Source organism: Streptopelia decaocto (assembly GCF_964273445.1).
Source record: "Streptopelia decaocto genome assembly, chromosome: 2".
Taxonomy (NCBI): Eukaryota; Metazoa; Chordata; class Aves; order Columbiformes; family Columbidae; genus Streptopelia; species Streptopelia decaocto.
The window spans coordinates 8763006-8782905 of NC_138655.1; the positions used below are offsets into that span (position 1 = coordinate 8763006).

At 42.9% G+C, this 19900-nt stretch overlaps 1 protein-coding gene across 1 annotated transcript in view; it reads left to right on the forward strand.

The window, feature by feature from the left end:
- The first annotated feature begins 578 nt into the window (after positions 1-578).
- Positions 579-19900, forward strand: part of ST3GAL1 (ST3 beta-galactoside alpha-2,3-sialyltransferase 1) — a 77012-nt gene continuing 57690 nt past the window's right edge. Inside the window, exon 1 of the mRNA XM_082045959.1 lies at positions 579-716. The gene's annotated coding sequence lies outside the window, so the exon portion shown is untranslated. The remainder of the gene's footprint in view (positions 717-19900) is intronic.

Sequence of the window (19900 nt, forward strand, 5' to 3'; positions counted from 1 at the left end):
AGGTGAATGTGTCTGTCTGGGGGATTCTTTAATGATGTTGTATTCTTTTTAATTCTACAGCATTTTATAGTCACCTTAAAAATGTCTGATGCTGCACTGATATATTATTAATGATGCAAAGTATGCTTTCTCCTCTGAGAAGAACCGAATTTCTTTTCAGTGTCCCTGCTGTGATCCCTGCTGGGATCCACACAGCCCATTTCAGGTACACAAGGTTCAGGGTGGGGGTGAGAACAGGGCTATTTCTGAGTGATCACTCTTCAGGGATGTCGTGTCGGGAGCTGGGATTTCCTCCCGGCGCAGGAGGGGCGAGCCAGGGGGCCGGCGGCTGCGACCCCCCGCCCGCTCCTCGCCCCCGCAGGCGGGCGCAGCCCCGACGGGCGCAGCGCGCACCCTTCGCCGCGCAACCCCCGCGGCCGCGCAGCCCCGCGCAGCGGTTCGGGGCCGGGGGGAGGAGGGGAGACCGCCCCGGCACCGCCCTGCCCGGCTCCGAGGAGGAGCCGCCGGGGCCCCCGGCGCCGTCCACGTGTCTGGGGGCGCGTTATATGAGCGGGCAGGAAGCCCTGCGGGGAGGGAAGGGGAGGGACGGGGCGCCCGGAGAGGCTCCGCGGGCGGCGCAGGCAGAGACAGAAGCGGCGGCAGCAGCGACAGCAGCAGCGACCGCCCGCCCGCCCTTCCCTGGCCATGGGGCTTGGCGGCCCCCCCAGCGCCCCACCGTGAGTACCGCGGGACCCCCCCGCCGCCCTCCTCCGCCTTCCTCCCCGCTTACCTGCAAATCCTCCCGCTTCCCCCTGCTGCAAAAGGCGCGGCGGGAGCCTCCCCCTCCCTTCCAGCTCCTCATTCGACTCTTAAGTTGTGTCTTTCTTTTTTTCCCTTTTTTTTTTTTTTTTTTTCCTATTATTATTATTTAGAAGCAGGGGTTGTCCCCGGCACTGACGGAGATTGCAGCATCCCCCGGCGGGTGCCCCGGCACTCCGAAGCGGGGAGGCTTCGCTCCATCCAGCCGGGATTTCCCCGGTGGAGGGGGGCAGAAGGAAAGGTTGCGGGTACCGGGGTGGACTTCTGAGCAAGGCGCACCTTCGGGCGATGCCCGTGCAGCTCCGGGGGGCGGTGGCGAGGGGTGTCCTCCCCACGGCATCCCCCGGTCCACGGGGGACCGGTCCTGCCCCGTGCCCTGCCCGGCGGAGCCGCTCGGCTGCGCGGTAGGAGCTGGCAGGCGGGGAGCAGCGGGAGGGACCAGCCCGATGGAGTCGTGTACCCTGATTTCTTTTTTATTGTGTTTTATTTTTATTTTTTTTATTTCTTTTCCCCTTGGGTAGGCTGTGCGGTGAGAAAGGAACGCCAGCATTACTCCGTTAGAGGGAAAAAAACAGACTAACTGTCTTAGGTACCCGCTCTTACATATCTGTTTGCGGAGTTAATTTCCAGAGGAGTGTAAATAACTAATCTTCGAGGCCAACAGTTTGGTTGTTAGGTGTGTTTTGATTGCACTTTGATATATTTATGTCTATAGCCAAGATCTTTTACGTGATTGATTTTAGTCTTGGCATTAATGAAAACAAACCAGTAAAAAAATGCCTCGGTGCAGATTTACTTGTTTGACACACACGAGATTCTTCAACTCTTTGTAACGGTTGGGCTTGTATGTATCCAATACATTGAAATAACTCGTTCATTTCATTGTAAGTCTGAATTATATATTTGCCTAGTGGGCACACATGTTAAAGGAAAAACCTCCCTAATTATGGATCTTTCAGAGAGATTGGAAGGGTGACAAAGCCCTTGTAATCTTTTGGGTCAATTTTCATAAGCTCCAAAAGCTCTCTTTGAAAAGGAAATTAAATTTCAGTGTGGAAAAGAGACAGGAAATTCAAGGATATAAAAAAGAAAGTCCCTATTCTACTTTGATCCTGTCCTCAGGACTTCATTTATGTTGGTGCTCTTCAGTGATATAAGTTAAAATGAAGAGTCACCTTTGACTGGATTCTTCCTGTCTCTTGGCTGTTCAGAAGATACTCAATTAACAGTACACTCCTCCTGTGTATTATTTGCATGGTTTTAGCTGGAGGGGTGGCTCTGCGTGAAGTATTTGCTTTGAAATATTTGGATCGCTACATCGCGTCCCATGTGAACCACGACAGCCAGTGCTTCCTGCAGCCGATATGTTCACCCCTCCTCAAGTTTTACTGCTCAATCCAATGCCGGTGGTGCTCTGCCTGGTGTTCATAATGCCTTGAAAGAGCTGCTCTCATGTTAGAAGAAGTTGGGGCTGGCTTTGGGTCCTCTTTCCCCTTTGGCAATGGTGTTATCTGCAGGGCATGGCTGTGCCTGGGGTCTTTTCTGGGCTCATCTGGGATCCTGGCAGGTTTTAATCTGTTTGAACACATGTTGGGACGGTGGTTGGGGGTGGAGGTGGGAATGGTTGGATGAGAATAAAAAAGGTGGATTTTTAATTTTTTTTTTTAGTTAAATATACTTGTTTTCTTTATTATCTTGGAAACAACAGAACCCCTGCATAAGTCTACAGTGAACTTGGTGCTCTGTACCTCTGCCAATTTCTCACTTCATTTACTCTATTTTGGTGCTGCTGTAGGGTAACATTTCAGTGGCAGTGGGTTTAAATCTCATACCTCAACAAAGTCTCGGTCTATGGTCCTGCCAAACCAGCTTTAAAGCTACCACTAGATTTTTAAAGTACACTTCTGTCTAATATACCTTCGTTTTATCTTTCTGCTAGTAACGTGTGAGAGCATAGTCTCTGAAAGAGCAAAAGAAGAGAAAAAAATAATTCCTCATTCTTTTGGCTTGTTCACTTGGTGTATAGGCTGATTGTGCAGTGGAGAGAGTGACTTACCCTGTTTGTATGAATTTTTCACACATCCCAGCCAGAAAGGAGCTTGCAGCCTCATTTGCAGTTTTTCTCCCAAACTTGATGATATTAATAATGGTGATGGCATCTCAATTGAGGAAGGTAGTTGGTAAAACTAAACATCATTTTATATAAGGCTTTTTTTCTGCTAATCGTTTTGCTCTTCTGTTTATACAAAACTAGGAGTAATTTGAGGGGAAATTAGGGTCATGCAGATGGCAGTTCCATCTTCTAGATTATAACAGCATCTTTTACGCTAAGTGCACTGCAAACACTGTTAAATGATAGTAGTAATATGTTTTTATTAGGAGTTTATTTTAGAAGTGTTTTCAAATATGTGGTGAAGCAGAAATGTGCTTTTAAAAGCAGAGGAGTGAGAGTGGATCCAGCTCTGTAGCATATTTCAAGTACTGTTAATCCCACCACCTGGTGGAGCTTTTTGTGGCACTGGCTGAGGGAACTCTGAATAAGGATGTACTTTTTGTCTTGTTTCAACACTGTCAGATGCTAAATGTAGAGTTTCTTTAACTTCTTTCTTTCTCATAGCAGACTTTATTTTCTATATCATCTATATATTCTATACTTTGCAGAAGGCAGCAAAGGACTATTGATGTCTCATCTGAAACAGCACTTCTCTGCAGACAGATGAATTGGTGAAGAAGGAGATAAATTCCTTCCTTCCTGTCCTTGTCTTTTCCTTGCAGTACTTTCTTTTCTGTTTTCCCCAAAGGCAATATGATGCTGGCATAGATCATAACGTGGGCATCCAGAAACTATTTGTTTTCACCTAGGAGCATGTCATAAGCGGAAGAATTATTTTTAATAAGCAACCCCTCTTCCAAGATACTCCGATTAAACCTTTCAGTGTTAGCTCAGTTAGCTTTGTACTAACAATTTTGATATATAAATGTTGCTATAAAGTATTTGCTAAACAGCCTGTGTACAATCAAACTTGCAAGGAGAAGAGAAGCAGCCGCATTTTTGACTGATCTGAGGTTACTGATATAGGTTAAAACATGGGCATAAATTTCCCTAAATAAGGCAGAGGCACCTTTGCCCTGCTCTGAAATCTGTAGCCCTGCCTGACTGCATCAAAGCCTGTCTGTCATGTTTGTCTTATGCCTAATAACTGCCAAATGAAAATCTGAGTAAATCAGATGTATGCAAGTTAAAAATAACTTCAGGACTCTCTGTCAGCTCACACCTCAGAGTGGAATTACTTACAACAGTGAGAAACTTCTTTGTCCCACACAGGTGTTTCCTGAGAATTATGACTAATGCAAGAGACACAGACTTGTAGATAAAGTACTGCTGTAGATGTTTTTATTGCACTTATTGCTATAGCGTCTGTGTCAGCAGATGGACTGACAAAGACTTCAGCTAGCCTAAGAAGGTAGTCGCCCCCATCTGCCTCTCAAGTCCTGGCAGGCACAGTATGCCTGATCCCACCGGTGAGATGGATAAATGCCTTTGCAGCCCATCCAGAACAGGTCTGCATCCCTCTGTGGCCCAGAAAGATGTGAGTCTTTGACTCCTTGTCTCATACTTGGGACTCTGGGAAGGTGACTTTGATGTCTAGGCCATCTGAAACCTGAACTGACGCTGTGCTAGATGTGCTTTCAGGGCATTAATCTTTAACTTATGAAATAGATAACATTTTCAATGCAAGTAGCCTTTGTTTAGGAGATAAGTTTGTTGAAGAGGATTTGTCTCCTAACTCATTTGACTCCTCTTGTTCTGATAAGGACTCTGGGTCACCCTGGCACTCATTAACAGCAGCCACAGAGGAACTGCTGCCACCGTTCTGGTCACATTTCCCATTCTTACCCCAACATCCTCTTCTCACTGGTGCTGAGCGTCCCATGCTCTGGTTTGTAGCTAGCAAACTCAAGTAATTTTGTGGAATATGTCTTATTGAAAAGCTCCTGTAAGTCAGGACTGCACAACACCCACAGCTGTGAAATAGCCGTGGAGTGGGGAAAATGGGGACCCTGGGTAGACAGGGAACTCTTTTTAAAAGAAACTCCCAATAACGTCAGTAGGAACTTCCTCTGAAGTATGAGTTAAGATTAGGGGTCTTATCATTTGTAAAGACTGTAGTAATGGTTAGAATGCAATTCTGGGGAGAAAGGAGGATGGAAAGCAATTCATTCCTGGCTCTGCTGTGCTTTGAAGTAGCTTTATCTGGACTGACGTGCATGTCATTCCTTTGGAAGAAGACGACTTGTGCCTTGTATACAAGGCGACAAAGCCTTTGGCAGAGAAAGGGTGTATTATTTCAGGAAATCTGTAAACCTCATGAAATGGCAGCTGTTTCTGTTGACCAATCGGGAGGTATCACAGGGTGCAAAAGGGGCACAACGTAAATAGTTGTTCCCTGCATCTGGTGACAAATGTTTGGAGTGTAGCTTTCCTGCTCTGAGGACATCATCTCAATAGAGCTGTTGTGGGTTTTTTTTGTAGTAGCTTTCCACTTTGGAAGTCCTTTCTCCCAGCTGTAGTTTTTGATGAAGGCTCAGCCCTCTGTAGCTTTCCATCCCAAAGAGTTTGAATGACGGAGCAGTGAGTGGCTGTGGTCAGAACCCACGGAGTCCAAACTTGACCTCTCCCACTTCGCTGGTGCCTGACACACAACTGCTGCTGGCACAGAGGTGACCAGGCTTCCTCTGGGTATCCCCAAAACTCCCCTGAGCCAGATCAGTCCTTATACATCCCTTTGGAGGATTGTTCTGCACAGCAAAACCTGGCATGGTGAAGCTGAGGTATTAAATTGGATGCAATTTTAAAATGTCTCTGGACTAGATAATTGCTACTGACATTTTCCCAGGATCTGTGGATTTTTATTTTTTTTAAATTTTTTTTTAGCTGTTGTATACCAACACAAAACAAAGGTTGTTCCTTTTAAAGGACACTACATTATTTCTGGAGGCTGGATCTTCAATCAAGGACTTAATCTTACATATCTGAAATGCTGTGTGTGCTGACACATCACAGTGCTGTACCAGCTCGACAAAGAAATCTAATTCTATCAAATCTGCCAGCTCAGTTAATGTGACCCTGCCGAGGGAGCATAAGCCATCACCTCCAGGTTTTTTTTGTAGGAATCAGGTTCCCTATTCCCAGCTCAAATTCAATACACATACATGTGGCCAGATGTGGATTTTTTTTTAAGGTACTTGCTTACATCCTGGCATGTAAAACCACAGATCAAATTGGAAGATATCAGTTGAATATTTGGGTTGAAACATACTCATTTGAGTCCTACAGACAGTCCTTTGGGATTAGTCTTGAAAAAGAGACCTGTGTTACTTCATCCTGAGACTTCTACAAGCTCTTATGCAGAGAACATGGTATAGGGATATCTGCAACTTGAATCGGAGCTGACCTTACAGTATATGTCTCTTTGATAACATCCTTCAGTGCATCTGAAGCTGTCAGGGTGTGATAAGGGCATCCATGCCTATATCTTAAATTCCTTTAGTCTGATGTGATATGGTGATGCCTTTTACATGACCTGCCCTTGGGCAGATATACAGGCTGCAGCCTGCATTAGTGTGAGACTTTAGCTGCTAACACCATTGCTCCATGCACCTAGTGCTTTCTCTTATTAGATCTTGATTTAAATCGGTTTGTGCACATGATCTGACTTAGATTTTTTTTTTCATGACAAAACTGAGAAAAATATTGGTTTACACTGAATCAAAGTAAACCTTAATTAAAAAAAAAAAGGCAGGCCAGGGTAATTATGGTTTTGGCCAAGTGAAGAATTCTTGTTTTTTGTTTTACTTAATCTTAATTGCAAGTCAATTTTAAATTCTCAGGTAGTCAAAATTCCTCATTTGAAAGAGCCAAGAAGAAAGTTTGCCTTCAGAAATGTCAGAATGATCCCTCTGAATTTGATGTGACCTGCGTTGACACAAGTGTATGTTGGCCCATGGCAATACTGATATTATACCTGAATTTGGGTTTTTGTTTCTTGTGTCTTTGAAACTATTTTTGTACTGAAGTTATTATTCTTCAGAAGGTTCACCCAGCTTTTCTCTTCAGGGGCAATACTGTGTATTTCAAGTACAGAAAGGATTTATCCTACTTCTCGGTCTTATGCTTATTAGAAGAATTAGAAATCAACCTTCTTGATCTCTTTTCTTTTTCCCCCTCCCACATCTGCTTTTCCCTTTCAGATAAAATTTGCTCTTGTTGAGAAGTGATGACTGTATGATCGGGACTCCTGTGGCTTCACTCTGCATCTTACAAATGGACATTCTGCTCTTCCCGAAGAGTTGGCTCAATTCTAGCTTAAAAAAAAATCACCTTGAAAAGTAAAAATTTTTGCTTGCCCTGTATCCTGTTACCAAAAGTTCAGTATCAAACTACAAATGTTAAAGCTGAGTGCTACCTAGTATCTCTAGATGATCAAGCAGTAGCATCAGTGGAAACACAAAGCAAGTAGATACTAAGTTTGCAAACGGGATGTAGAGGCACATATAGTTCAGCATCTGAGAATACCATAACCTCTGCAATGAAGTTATGCAAGTTATGATGGAGTTATCTGTCTCACTCCGGACATTATGCACTAGTGGCAACATAAAAATGCAAAGAAAAATTGCATTAGCCTTTCTAAAAGGTTAGTAGTTAAACAGGTCCATGAAGAAACTCGTCTTGCTTAGGAAGGTAATATTCAAATGTGAACTGGTTCTTGTATCATACGGAAAACAAAGTTATCTTTTGTGGTGCTAAGAAAACAGTTTCGAAGAAGAGCAGGGGGATGCTTTATAAACTTGGCAGAAGGCAGTTCCTTTCTTCTGAGCTGCCAGAAATGCCTCTGGGGTGGCTTACCCGGGTAACTGGGGACTCTGTAATGGATTCATAGGGAATACCTGGGCAGGAGCCACAGCTATGGGGCCAGAGGATATGGCTTTACTTCCAGACCTCATCTTCAGGTGAAAAACTTAACTCTACTGACATTATTGCAATGTGGTGACATGAAGTGCCTGTAGAAATACGAAGTGGGTATGGGATACCAAGAGGTTCTTCAGAGCTTCAGAGGAAGTTTTCCTAGTTTCATCTCCATTTCTCTCCTTCCTGAGTAGTCACTGAAATGTCCTTCAGTCCTGCTGTTCTGGTACCCTTCTGTGGATTTTGTCCCTCTTTTGCACGTGTTCTTCCTTTCATTAGTCTCGTTTCCACAACTGCTCCTTGCTAAAAGAAAACAGCCCACTTCTGCATCTCCCACCGCTCCCCTTCCTCTCTGCATGCCAAGGTCAGAGTGAACCAAGACATCGGGAGAGCTGGGGCCACATGAACTTTGCATCTGAAGATAAGCATGTGGTGGCGGGAGGATACGCTTGTGGCTGAGAAGCTGGAGTTGACTTGGAGACCTGAGCCCCATCTCATCTGAGCTCTCTGCTCTAGTCTTGCCAGGTGTAAATGGCAGCATTTTGGTTTCCTGGAGGTTGAGTTCGGTCTGTAAAACGTGTGGAGACTCCAAAAAACATGTAATCATTGCCCTTTTGACCAACAGCTTGATTTTGAATTGGGAAAGTAAGAGGAAGTGTTCAAACACGCAGACAGAAGATCTTTAGAGATGGGACATTGGCTTTAGTGATTCAGAGTCTGCCACTCATGTACTGCAGTCATTTGAGATGTGCAAAAGCACTTCTGATACAGCAGAAATCACCTATATTACTGCTTTGGCTACTGCAATGAGGTTATCACTGTAAGGCTGCAAGGGTTGTGCAGTTTGGTATGTTTTCCATGTGGCTCTTGGTGCACTGCCTTTGCTCGCCTGGTTCCTGAGACCTTCCAGAGAAAAGTGTCATTGACTCACTCTGGCTGTCGCAGCAAATTTTCTGTGAATATTGCAACACTATGCAAAAATAGATATGCAAAATTAAAAATTTCTTCAGACCAGAAATGACAGAGGAAAAGCCTGTATCGTGGTAGCAGGATGTGTGAAATAGCAGCAGCTACACAACTCCACGGTAAAACCGCAGGGATGGTGGCGCATTGCTGTCCTGCCATCTCAAATGGTCACGTCGTCAGCTTGCTAGGGCAGCAAGATGTATCTGTGGTCTGGGAGACAACCTAACGAAACAAACCCAGTAAAAAAATGTACTGATTACAGACAAAATTTGCCCCAGGCCACCACATAAGGTTCTACATTACTTGTTTATATATGTAGTTTTATGCAGTATTCAGGTGGTTTTTGGCCCCTTTGAGAAACTGCGTTTCATTAACCTGTAGGATATGTACACTGTAAAGTACACTGGAGATGTGATGCATCTTCCAGACGGAGGTGATTTACATCTCTTACAAGGGGGAATTTCACTCAAGTTATAGGAAATAAATGTGATAGAAATTGAGACAACTACTTCTATATTTTTTTTAATTGTACTGTGAAATCATGGAAGTTTTCAGGAAAAAAAGTATATTTGTATCGACCAATGTATATATTGGTCCTCCAAGGGTTGCTGTGATTTGACATAAAGCTCACAATGCAGACAGTTAAATTGCACCAAGTTTTGGGTGTAAATGCCCAGTTAAGACACCGATTTTTGCCCTACCTGGGCTTCTCCTAAATCACCATAACTCTGGTGTGTAAATTGACCAATGCTTCAAACAGAAATAAGCCTTAAGCAGCTATATAAGTGTTTGTGAGGTCAAAGAGTGAAGGAACAGGAGATGGATGCTGGCTGTTAAAAACAAATACAAGGTTGTTGAAAAATACAAGGTGATGCAGTAAGTGCAGAAGTAGCTAAAACATTTGCTAGTAGGAATGAAACAAAAGAGTTCAGAATAAGTTGCCTTTCTGCAAGGCAAGAGTCTCCTGTTGATACTGAGTTGAGGGTGAGTATTGGCAGAGGATGTTGCTATTTAATTACAATTCATGTTGGGATATTTTCTTTTTTTATTTTAATAGATGAAAAACTGGAGGTTAAGATGGAAAAGAATTGATAGGTTAGAATTACCACCCCAGCTTGTTTTGAGGGGGATGTCTCTGTTTCACATAGCTCCAGGAGAAGAGGCTGCTGGTTTCTTCCTCTGCTGCCATCTGACCTGCTGCCAGTGTGGGAAAGGGGCTCATTTGTTGTGATTTGTTTCTGCTGGCCTAAAAGGAACACACACACAGAGTTTTCCTTTGCCTGTAAAAGCTCTAGATGAAGAATGCTATATAGAAACAAAATTTTCCCAGATTAAGCCAGAAGTGCTCAGTGTGGTCACTGCCTCTAGTGTTTCTTGGAGAAGAGCTTCTCCCCCCACCCACCATTTTAGATAGTCTTTGTCCCTGTGGTTTAAAATACCCGAGTCCTGTCTCTGGGGACTGTCGTCACACTAATTGACAAACAATCCTAATAAGTTTGCCCCATTTAAAGTTATTATTTTGGAAAAAGGACAGTTGTCATGTGAGAGCAAGCCTGACCAAGAGTTAGCTGTTAGCGTCACAGAAAGAAATGCTTAGATCCTTCTCAGGCAAGCTGTCAGGGACCCATACACCCAACTTTTCCTCTTCTGTGGCTGTGTGAATTCTTAAAGAAGCTTTGCTCAAAATGTCATTTCTGTGATTTATCTTACCACACACAAACTTAGAGGTTCTCTGTATTTTATGAAAAAAGAAACAGCACAGTTTCATTTTGGAAAAGGGCATTTCATCAAGGTGTAACTTTCCCCTGAGGTTGCGCTCAGAGCCGCTGGCCACAATTTTGGCATGCCTCTAAAAGTGGAAAATAATATTATGAGTCTGGCTGTTGTCTGCCAGTAAAAAATTACGTCCTTACTGTCCTGCTTGGAAATTTACTGGCTGCGATATGCACATACAGGAGAAATCAGTGTGTGTCCCCAGTGGGAGCTTCTCATGAGACAGACTGAAGGCGGAATAAGAGACCCTGAGGCAACCTGCTGCACTTCTTATGGGAGTTTCAGGCTTGTTTTGCAGAGGTGCACACACCAAAGGTGGGATTATCAGGGTGGAGGGCAACTCTTCCCAATCTCAGAAGAAACCAGCTGGCTTTGCGAGACAGCTCTTCAGGGTGGAAATTAGTGCCATTGAAACTGGTGCTGCCTGCTCCATGCTCCTCACTTAAATTGTGAGATGTGGCATTCTGCCATCGGTGCCTGAGGGTCAAGTTGGGGGTAAAACCAGGTGAGACTTGCTCGGTTTGAAAGGCATCTCCTTCACAGTCCCTCACCTCTACCAAGGGAACCATCCTGAATTTGTCAAAGCCTGGATGCCTTTTTTTAACTTTTGGATCTAATCAGGTTTGATTTGACAATTGTAGCTCCTGGAGACGGAAATTCTGTTATTAGGGTGCTGACACTTTTCTGAATATTAAAAACCCTCTTGCTTTTATAGCTGTCAGAATCAATCTTTTAGATCTCCCTTTCCAGCTGCCATGCTCTCTTCTGAGCTGATTGCTACTCCTGAGCAGGTACATGGCAGCATCGCTTTGACTGACACCAGCAACATTGACTTCCAAGGAATTTAAGGTGTTTCTGCATCTCGGACTAAGTGCTGTGTTTTGGTTTTAATCCTCTCTTCCATCAGTAACAAATGCTGTGTGGTGGTTTCACCTTTCTCCAAGAAAGAATAGGGTTGTGCACAGTAACCTAGAGTATAGACTTGTCATATCTAATGAGCTCATCAGGGCTTGATCTGCTCATTACCTGGAGACTGTTGAAGGCAAGACTGAAATATCCCATGGAGACTGAGTGGGCAGCATGCTTCCTTCTGAGTCAGCACAGGGATTAGAATAAGCCCAGCAAGCACATGGTTTGTGCTTAATTCCAAGAGCCTGATTCTGATCTCACTCCTACTAATCTCTAAAGGGATTATTCCTATTTTACACCAGGCTGAATGAAATCAGAATCTGGCCCTGAAAGCCTATTTGTACTTCAGACATTGTCTCAAGGCAGCTGACCTGCAAATATGAAAAAGAAGCTTGGCTTCCTGCAGGTTAATTGTTTAAATTTGTCAAGCTAAGTGGACTATAGCTTGTTTAGCAGGGTTTACTTTAAACTAAAGACTCTTTATCCAGGACTTTATCCAGGAAACTGTATTGCAGAAACTCCGTCTAAAATCCATTTACGTCTATTGGACTAATAAGAGATGGTAATCAGAGGACCCTCCTTGGTACAACACAGTGCTCTTATTTGCATAGTACCTTTTGTCTGAGGATATTAAATAACTACTTCATGGCAATTCTGGAAGCTGTTCAGCCAGCCAAGTCTCTTTAAAGACCTGCAGTGATTCTAGTTGCTCGCAGTGAAGTGAAAATAAGCTAGTACACTAGGTATCTGATCCTGAGTGGCATCTGTAAGAAAAGGTCTGTAACCTAAAACAAGGTGAAGCTGTTAGCTGAAAATGCTGGGGTTTCTGGAATAAAGACCTATCTGCTGTGAAGAAAATTGATCTTTATTAGCACAAGTTCAGTTACTGTTCATTGAGACAAGTACCAAAGGCAAATGTATAGTTTTGGGATGGGAAAGCACAGGTTGTCATTAGATCATCATGGCCAACTCCTTTACAGCCTCAAATTTATGTATTTTTTGTTTACATGTTTATTTACTACATGCTTATTTTTAAGGATGTGTTGGTATCATACTTGTCTGTATCGTGATAAAAGGAAAGTGGAATACACCTCTTCATAGCGCTTCTCTAAAGGAAACCAGTATGTTATCATACGCCCGTGTACATTCTCAAGCAAACATCACATTTGTCATTACTGCAAAGCACAATTTTGCTGTAGCAAGACTCTTGAACCATGTTTGAACTACCTAAATGCAGCCATATAATGCCAGGGAACAAGATGGCTGGCCTTATTCCCTTTGACAATTTTATTCTTGAATTCTGTTGTCAGCTTTGATTTCCCCATAACTGTCTCTTTGCCATGACTATTTGAGATGCTCCAAGCTTTAAGCTACAGGAGTGCTATATAGCAATCAGGGTCGTTAATATTTATAAGCACTAAAAGCATGGGGGACAGGAGTGACGGAATCAAATGTCTTAATTACTGTCTGTCTCAGCAGACTAGCAGGGTATATTCTCAAAGGGAAATGACAAGGCACAAATAAAGTTGTTTAGATGACCACAGAGGGTCCTGTGTTTATTCACCATAGGATACCTGCAGCCCATAATTCATCCAGCATAGTGAAAAAAAAACAGTGAATTCTGGGACACTTGTCAAAAGGCGCAATACAGGAAGATTTTGCTCACACTGGTTTAGTTATCCTATACAAACATCTGCTCCTGCTGTGGACCTGAGCTACTTTTTTGTAGCTGAAAACATGGCTACTACATTAAATATGTTTAATCAAATTTGACATGCACAACCATTTGGCTGGATAATACCCTTACTTTTCTTTATAATGAGTAAGGAAGCCTGCTGCTTCATCAAAGGCATAATTTAATTTTCTTACTAGTTGCTCCAAGTTGTTAACCATAACTAATGTGAGCCCTGTCTGTCTATCAGGGTGGTGAGGCACTGGAACAGGCTGCCTGGAGAAGCTGTGGATGCCCCATCCCTCGAAGTGTTCAAGGCCAGGTTGGATGTGGCTTTGAGCAACCTGGTTTAGTGGAAGGTGTCCCTGCCCATGGTAGTGGTGTTGGAACTAGATGACCTTTAAGGTCTCTTCCAACCAACCCATCGTATGATTCTATCAACAGAAACGGAGAAGTTAATGACTGTATTCCTGGAGAAGAGACTTCATTGATTCAAACTGAAATAGCTGATGCTGATGCTTTGAGGAGTCTACATGAATTAAAAAAAAAAAATACATATATATATACATTTATAGTTGGCTTTGTGTCTATAGTTTGTAGGAGACACCCAGAAAACTCTGTAGTGAGCTCTCTGTATTTTTCTGCTTTCCAAAAAAAAAAAAAAAACCAACATCATTATCATTTTCTCAGGTTTCCACATTTCTACTTTTCTATATTCACCTGATATAAACTAGAATAAGTGGCACAGACACATAAGGAAATGTGCAATCGAGTGGGAGAATGAAACCTCCTGGTTAACCTCGCACTGCTCAGCAAAGCTCTCCGCTCCTGTGCCCTCTCCTCTGTGGCAACAAGTCCATAAACCTGAGTCTCTTTCATTGAAAATGAGCAATTCTGGAGCTTTCTTTGGAGCTTTTGCCATTTGATTGAATCAAATTGCTCTAAAAATTCCATCTTATCCCCACTGTAAAGTGAGACATTTTTTTCCCTATTTGTCTCTGCTCTCAGCTGGTCCCACTAAGGCTGTTGCCACAGCAGATGTAGAGGTGGAGAAACTTCCAAATACACCATGTGCTAGATATAAACTATACTGCCTTACCGAACTGGTTAATATTGTTCAGCTGACAATTCTGTGATGTAGCAAAAGCTGCATGTTATTGGCCAAGCACTTCGTAATTTTCTGAAATGGATGCCCACACTTGGAAATATTGAGTAATTTTAATTGAAGGGATATGATCAGTAGGTGATTAATTTGTGAAGTGCCTTGGACGTACGCTGCGTTGTAGAGACAAGCCATCTGGGGCGAGCCTGTGGTTTAGCTTCTGTAATGATTAGCCACAGACTGTGATGCCAAAATGACCAGCTTTGTTACGTAGATGAAGATCTGGAGTAACTGAATTCATTTTCACAGATATAAATGAGCTAAAATGGGAACATAATTTGGCCCAAAGTTTTAGCTTTATGCTGCTAAGTATTAAGCCAGGATCATCAGTGCATCTTCCAGTATCCTTAATATAACCAGCCGCTGCAAATCAGACTATTAAGTTCCTTCCACTGTTTGCAGCTTTGACCAAATTTGCTGTTGCCAGGATTTCACCTCGTTTTGCCTGGATGAGCACTGTGGCTTCCTTAAGTGTTTTTTGTATTTGCTGCTCCTACAGCCTGCAAGCATAGTCCTCTATGCCTCTGATCTTGGGGGGAGGCTGGCAGGGTAGAAGAATCACAAAATCATAGAGCAGTTTAGGTCGGAAGGGACCTTCAAAGGTCATCCAGTCCAACCCCTGCCATGAGCAGGGACATCTTCACCCAGATCAGGTTGCTCAGAGCCCCGTCCAGCCTGGCCTGGGATGTCTCCAGGGATGGGGCATCTACCACCAGCCTGGGCAACCTGTTGCAGTAATGCTGTCTCACTAGTGGGGGATTACTGGGCAGAAGAGTCCCATAAAAAATATGTTTTAGTTACAAAGCCCGTAGCTTGCATTGCTGCAGGATACCTCAGTGGTACTGATACTTCGTACCTGCAGCAATAGTGTCTGTGTTGCCAGTCTAATAGGTGCTAAAATTAATTACTCTAAAATGAAGAATGATTTGCAGTATCCTACCAAAATGAATCCCCCCTCTTTCTGAAACTATCATTACACTCTCTTTTTGCTGAAGTCTGATCAGTCATGGTGATGTACAGCATAAAAACTCAAATCCAAAGTGTTGTCCTGTATCCGATGTATGGAGGGATATGGGGAGGAGTGAGGGTGACTGGAGGGAGTGACTGGAAATGACTAAAAAAAGCCAAACATCCTTGAGAAGGCTTTGATCTGAAGTTGGATATCTGCACTGAGGAGGGAGTGTACTTATAGGAGAAGGGCACAGTCTGCCTGCAAGTAGATGTATTCTATTTGATGTGCTGAGATCAAGGTGTTGGAGCCTTTAACTGCTCATCTGGCTGTCTTATCTTGCATTTTTCCTCTTAATTTTCCCCTTGTGTTTAAGAATTGTTTTCCCCTCTTGTTCTGTGGAACATTCTTATGCAAAGCCAAATCTCCTGCAACTCAGGCAAGCTGTTTGTATCAAGAGTAAAGAGGTGCAAGAGTTTTGGCCTTGCATAAAAATACATCACCATTTATTTTTTTTCTCCCCAAACTTGTTATTAAGTGAGCAATATTTTAATGAAGCACTTCATGGAAGAAATGCAACTGCTATGTCCTGTAGATCGTTCCCAGATCCCTGAAGGAATGGTTATTCACAGATTAAAGCCCTTACTGATTCCTTTGTCATTGCAAAACAAATAATGAGCAGGACTTGAAAAGCTCTGGTATCTCCTGATTTGGAGTACCAGCTCCCCTCAGAACATCAAACAACCATGCCAGCACTTTTTCATAGTACCAGATGACTAAATTTCATAGCAGATTCTCCTGCAATTTAATGCCGCTAATGATTGTGTAAACGAGACTTAAAATGTAAGCATGAGTTTAAAATCTCAGCTTCAGAATTTGAACTTAAACAAGTCTATACAGGAAGAGTCTGTTGAGAAGAGAAGCATCCATTTAAAATTGTCAAGTTTTCGAGGTTTTTATTGTGATTTCCCCAAAGCCATGCAATCCATGGCAGACCCGGGAATAAATTGCAGGAATCAGGTTCTTGCTGTGAGCACGGACAAGTGGCGTGCGCTGAATGCTGGCACGTGATGAACAAGCCAGTGGTCTCTCTCTCGGCAAGAGGTGAGTCACTTGGGTAATTCCTTTTTTAAACAGCAGAACTGGATTCATGCTTCAGGCAGCCTCAGACAGCCAAAAAGGAATAAACTTCAGGTTAAAACCTTGTGTTCCTTGTCATTTCCTTCTCCTTCCTTTTTCCCCTGCAGTGACAATGTGTCAGTGGAAAACAATGGGAGGGGGGAACAATGCCACATGTGATAATAAAAAACAAACAAACAAAAAAACTAGTAAGATTTTTGTTGTGAGGTCCTAGATACAAGAAAAATGGGAGCACCTTTCTTGCCTTCTAATGTATGGGAAAGAAAAATAGAGGCAGGTTTATATGGAAACCACCTCTGGCTGACTTATGACTGTTATTTATGAAATATACAGAATATGTAACACGTTCTGCTGATACAAGCCTGAATCACCAGCCTGCCAGCTGCACTTTCCAGCAACAACTGGGAACACTTGGCCCCTCTGCCTGCGGTGCTGCTATAGCCACTGCTTTGAAAAAATGGATTTTAGTGACAATATTGATCTGAGCTTATTCTTAACTACTGTATAATCACAGGCTGAGCACTGGTGACCTACAGTTCCAGGCAAACAAGATAACATTTACTTTATCTTTGTTTCAACAAAAGTCTGTAACTTCATCTCTGATTCCAGCTTTTGAAGTGGTCCTGTTCATAGAGATTAGGTAGAGACTGATCATTTTAAAAGTCAGAGAAAGGGGATAGACTTTGAATAGGACACTGGATCAAAGACAGGGTTTAATTTCTATCTCTGCCATACAAGAGCTGGGAACTCCACTTTGGCTGATGTGGTTTTACCAACTACAGACTGTGATTGCTAATTTGCACCTTTTACAGAGCATGTCTTATTTTAATTAATATTTAGTTTCTATTCCTTTTTAAAATGTGCTATCCCACTAAAAAATTCTGGAACAGAGCTGTATGGGTCTGCAGAGTATACTGAAGTATTGACAATCTTTAGGCATCTACTGTGGAAGAGCTGAAACACAGATGGCTTATTCTGTGGGCTAGTCACAGATGCCAGAAGTTTAAAGTAATGAAGACGTATGAGGAACCTCTGAATTTACAGTACAAGGAGACTTTGACAGCATAAATAACACTATGGGCTCTTTTTTTTTTTCCCTCTCTTTAAGGGTTCGCCATATCCCATGTGCAGACATGACTGATGAGATGTTAAAATATATCAGAATAACATTCCTAGAGACTCCACTCTTGTGGGGGGAGAGAGTTTAATGCTTACTCGATCATAAATGCATCTATTTATAAAAAAAATGTATGCTTCCTTTTGCTGGTCAGGTAGTTTATGGTACCTGAACTCTCAATATATGAGAGTATTAACTCAATGGTTTCCGTTTTGTAAGCTACAACCTTGTAGCCCTCAATATAGAAGATGAGAAGAATTAATGTTGTTCATTAATAGCTCTTAAAAGATAGTAACCATGATTGCAAATGGCAATGTGTGGTTGGTTGTGTGTTGAGAGTAGATGTCCCTCAAGATCCAGTGACCCTGCTTGGCAAAGAGCTGGAACATTCTTGGAGAAAGTGTCACAGTGGGATGCTGCTGGCTGCCTGTCCTTGAAAGCAGAGGTGACATCAAGCCACGATGACCCTTGAGCAGTGAAGGGTGCGTGGACATGGGAATGGATCACTCCAGGTGCCCTGTAGGATCATAGTTTTGAGGGCTGCCAGGCTCAAAGTAGCTGCAAAGGTGTCAACATTTCAAGTAGAAAACCTTAGAGGGCAGAGGAATTACTGCTGCCCAGGCAACTCCATAATTTGAGGTGCTGTATGATCTGGAATTACTCTGGTACCTGCTCAGGGATGTTACTTTCATACTTTACCTGACATGCAGTGATGGGGAGTGGAGGGAGTTGCTACCATAACACTCATATTTTCTTTTCTGGCAGGATGAAACCTGGAATGGTGTTATCTCTCTCTCTTCTTGGTCACAGCGCTGGGAAGGGGAATAGAGATGAGGTGGTTGTACTTGTGCAGGGGAAGGTGGTTTCAAGTTTTCAGGGCTTCCCATCTATCTCACCTCCATTACATTTTATTTTTTTTTGTTCCCATGCATGTCTTTATTCTTCATTTCTGTGGCTTTTCAAGGAAAGAACTGCTGAGAACACTGTCCTCCTGGGTGTTCTGGGCTGGTGGTGAGGACAAAAAGGGTGAGAGAAAGCCATCAAACAGAGTCAGTGCTCAGAGGAGAAAATAAAAACCTAGGAAAAAGACCTGGCTCCTGGGACTCATTTCCTTAGGAAGTACAGTGAGGAGGGCAAACATGTGGGATGACTAAGAGATGAAGGAAAACCCATGCTTGTGTTTGGCAACAAGCCCTGCCCTTCAGCGCTGAGGGTAGAACTTGGTTTCTATGTCTCTCTCCAGGTCTCGCACACACGCAGCTCTCATGGGTAAGACTCCTGCTGCATCTGTCCCTCTCAGCACTGCCGGCTGACAGGGCTATTGGCAGAATCGATACCGGGAATAATACGCTGCTGTGACCCCATAATTTAAAAACGACCTTGCAGAAGGAAGTATGTTCTCTGGCATCACCAAGGGAATTGGAGCTTCACTTTCTTTCAAGAATACTCTGCGTAATTATTTTATTTTATTTTATTTTATTTTATTTTATTTTATTTTATTTTATTTTATTTTATTTTATTTTATTTTATTTTATTTTATTTTATTTTATTTTATTTTATTTTATTTTATTTTATTTTATTTTACTTTATTTTATTTTATTTATTTTATTTAAATTGTGAGAAAACAGCTCTCCTTACAAAATGAAAGGGAGAGCATGGAGGACAGACTGAGGAGGAGGGCGGGAGGCAGTTTGTTCTTCTGGAGCCGAGAGTGTTTTTCTGTGCTGGGACATTGCTTAGAGTGCAGATGAGTGTGGGATGCATCCCACCAAGTGCAAGCATCTGCAGCGCATGTGCTGCTGTCAAAGCTGGTTATCTGTCCTCCTTTTATAGGTTGCAAAGAGAAACAGGTACTTTAGCATGTGATTAATCTCATTCTAGAGGAAACACGAAAGTAAGCTCTGAAGGTGGGACTTCATCCCTGGTGACACTCAAAGAAGCCTTGATGACTTGCTCAGGCATTGAAGTATAACATTAGATTAGATGGATCCTGCCCCAGAATGGGTAGGAGTGAGATCCCATTAACCTCTTTGCTAGGGGTGAAAGTGCCATAGGGTATAGGCTGAGGTATCTAAACTGAGGAAACTGAGGAAACTGAAGTAACTGAAGTTGGTTTTGTGATTTTCATGGAATCATAGAATCATTGAAGCTGGAAAAGACCTTTAAGATCATTAAGTCCGACTGTTAACCTGGCTCTGCCAAGTCCACCACTAAACCGTGTCCCTAAGCACCATATCTACATGTCTTTAATACCTCCAGTGATGGTTTGACTCAACCACTTCCCTGGGCAGCCTGTTCCAATGCTTCACAACCCTTTCCATGAAGAAGATTTTCTTAATACCCAATCTAAACCTCCCCTGGCACAACTTGAGGCCATTTCCTCTCATCCTATCACTTGCTAGTTGGGAGAAGAGACCAACAGCCTCCATGCTCCAACCTCCTTTCAG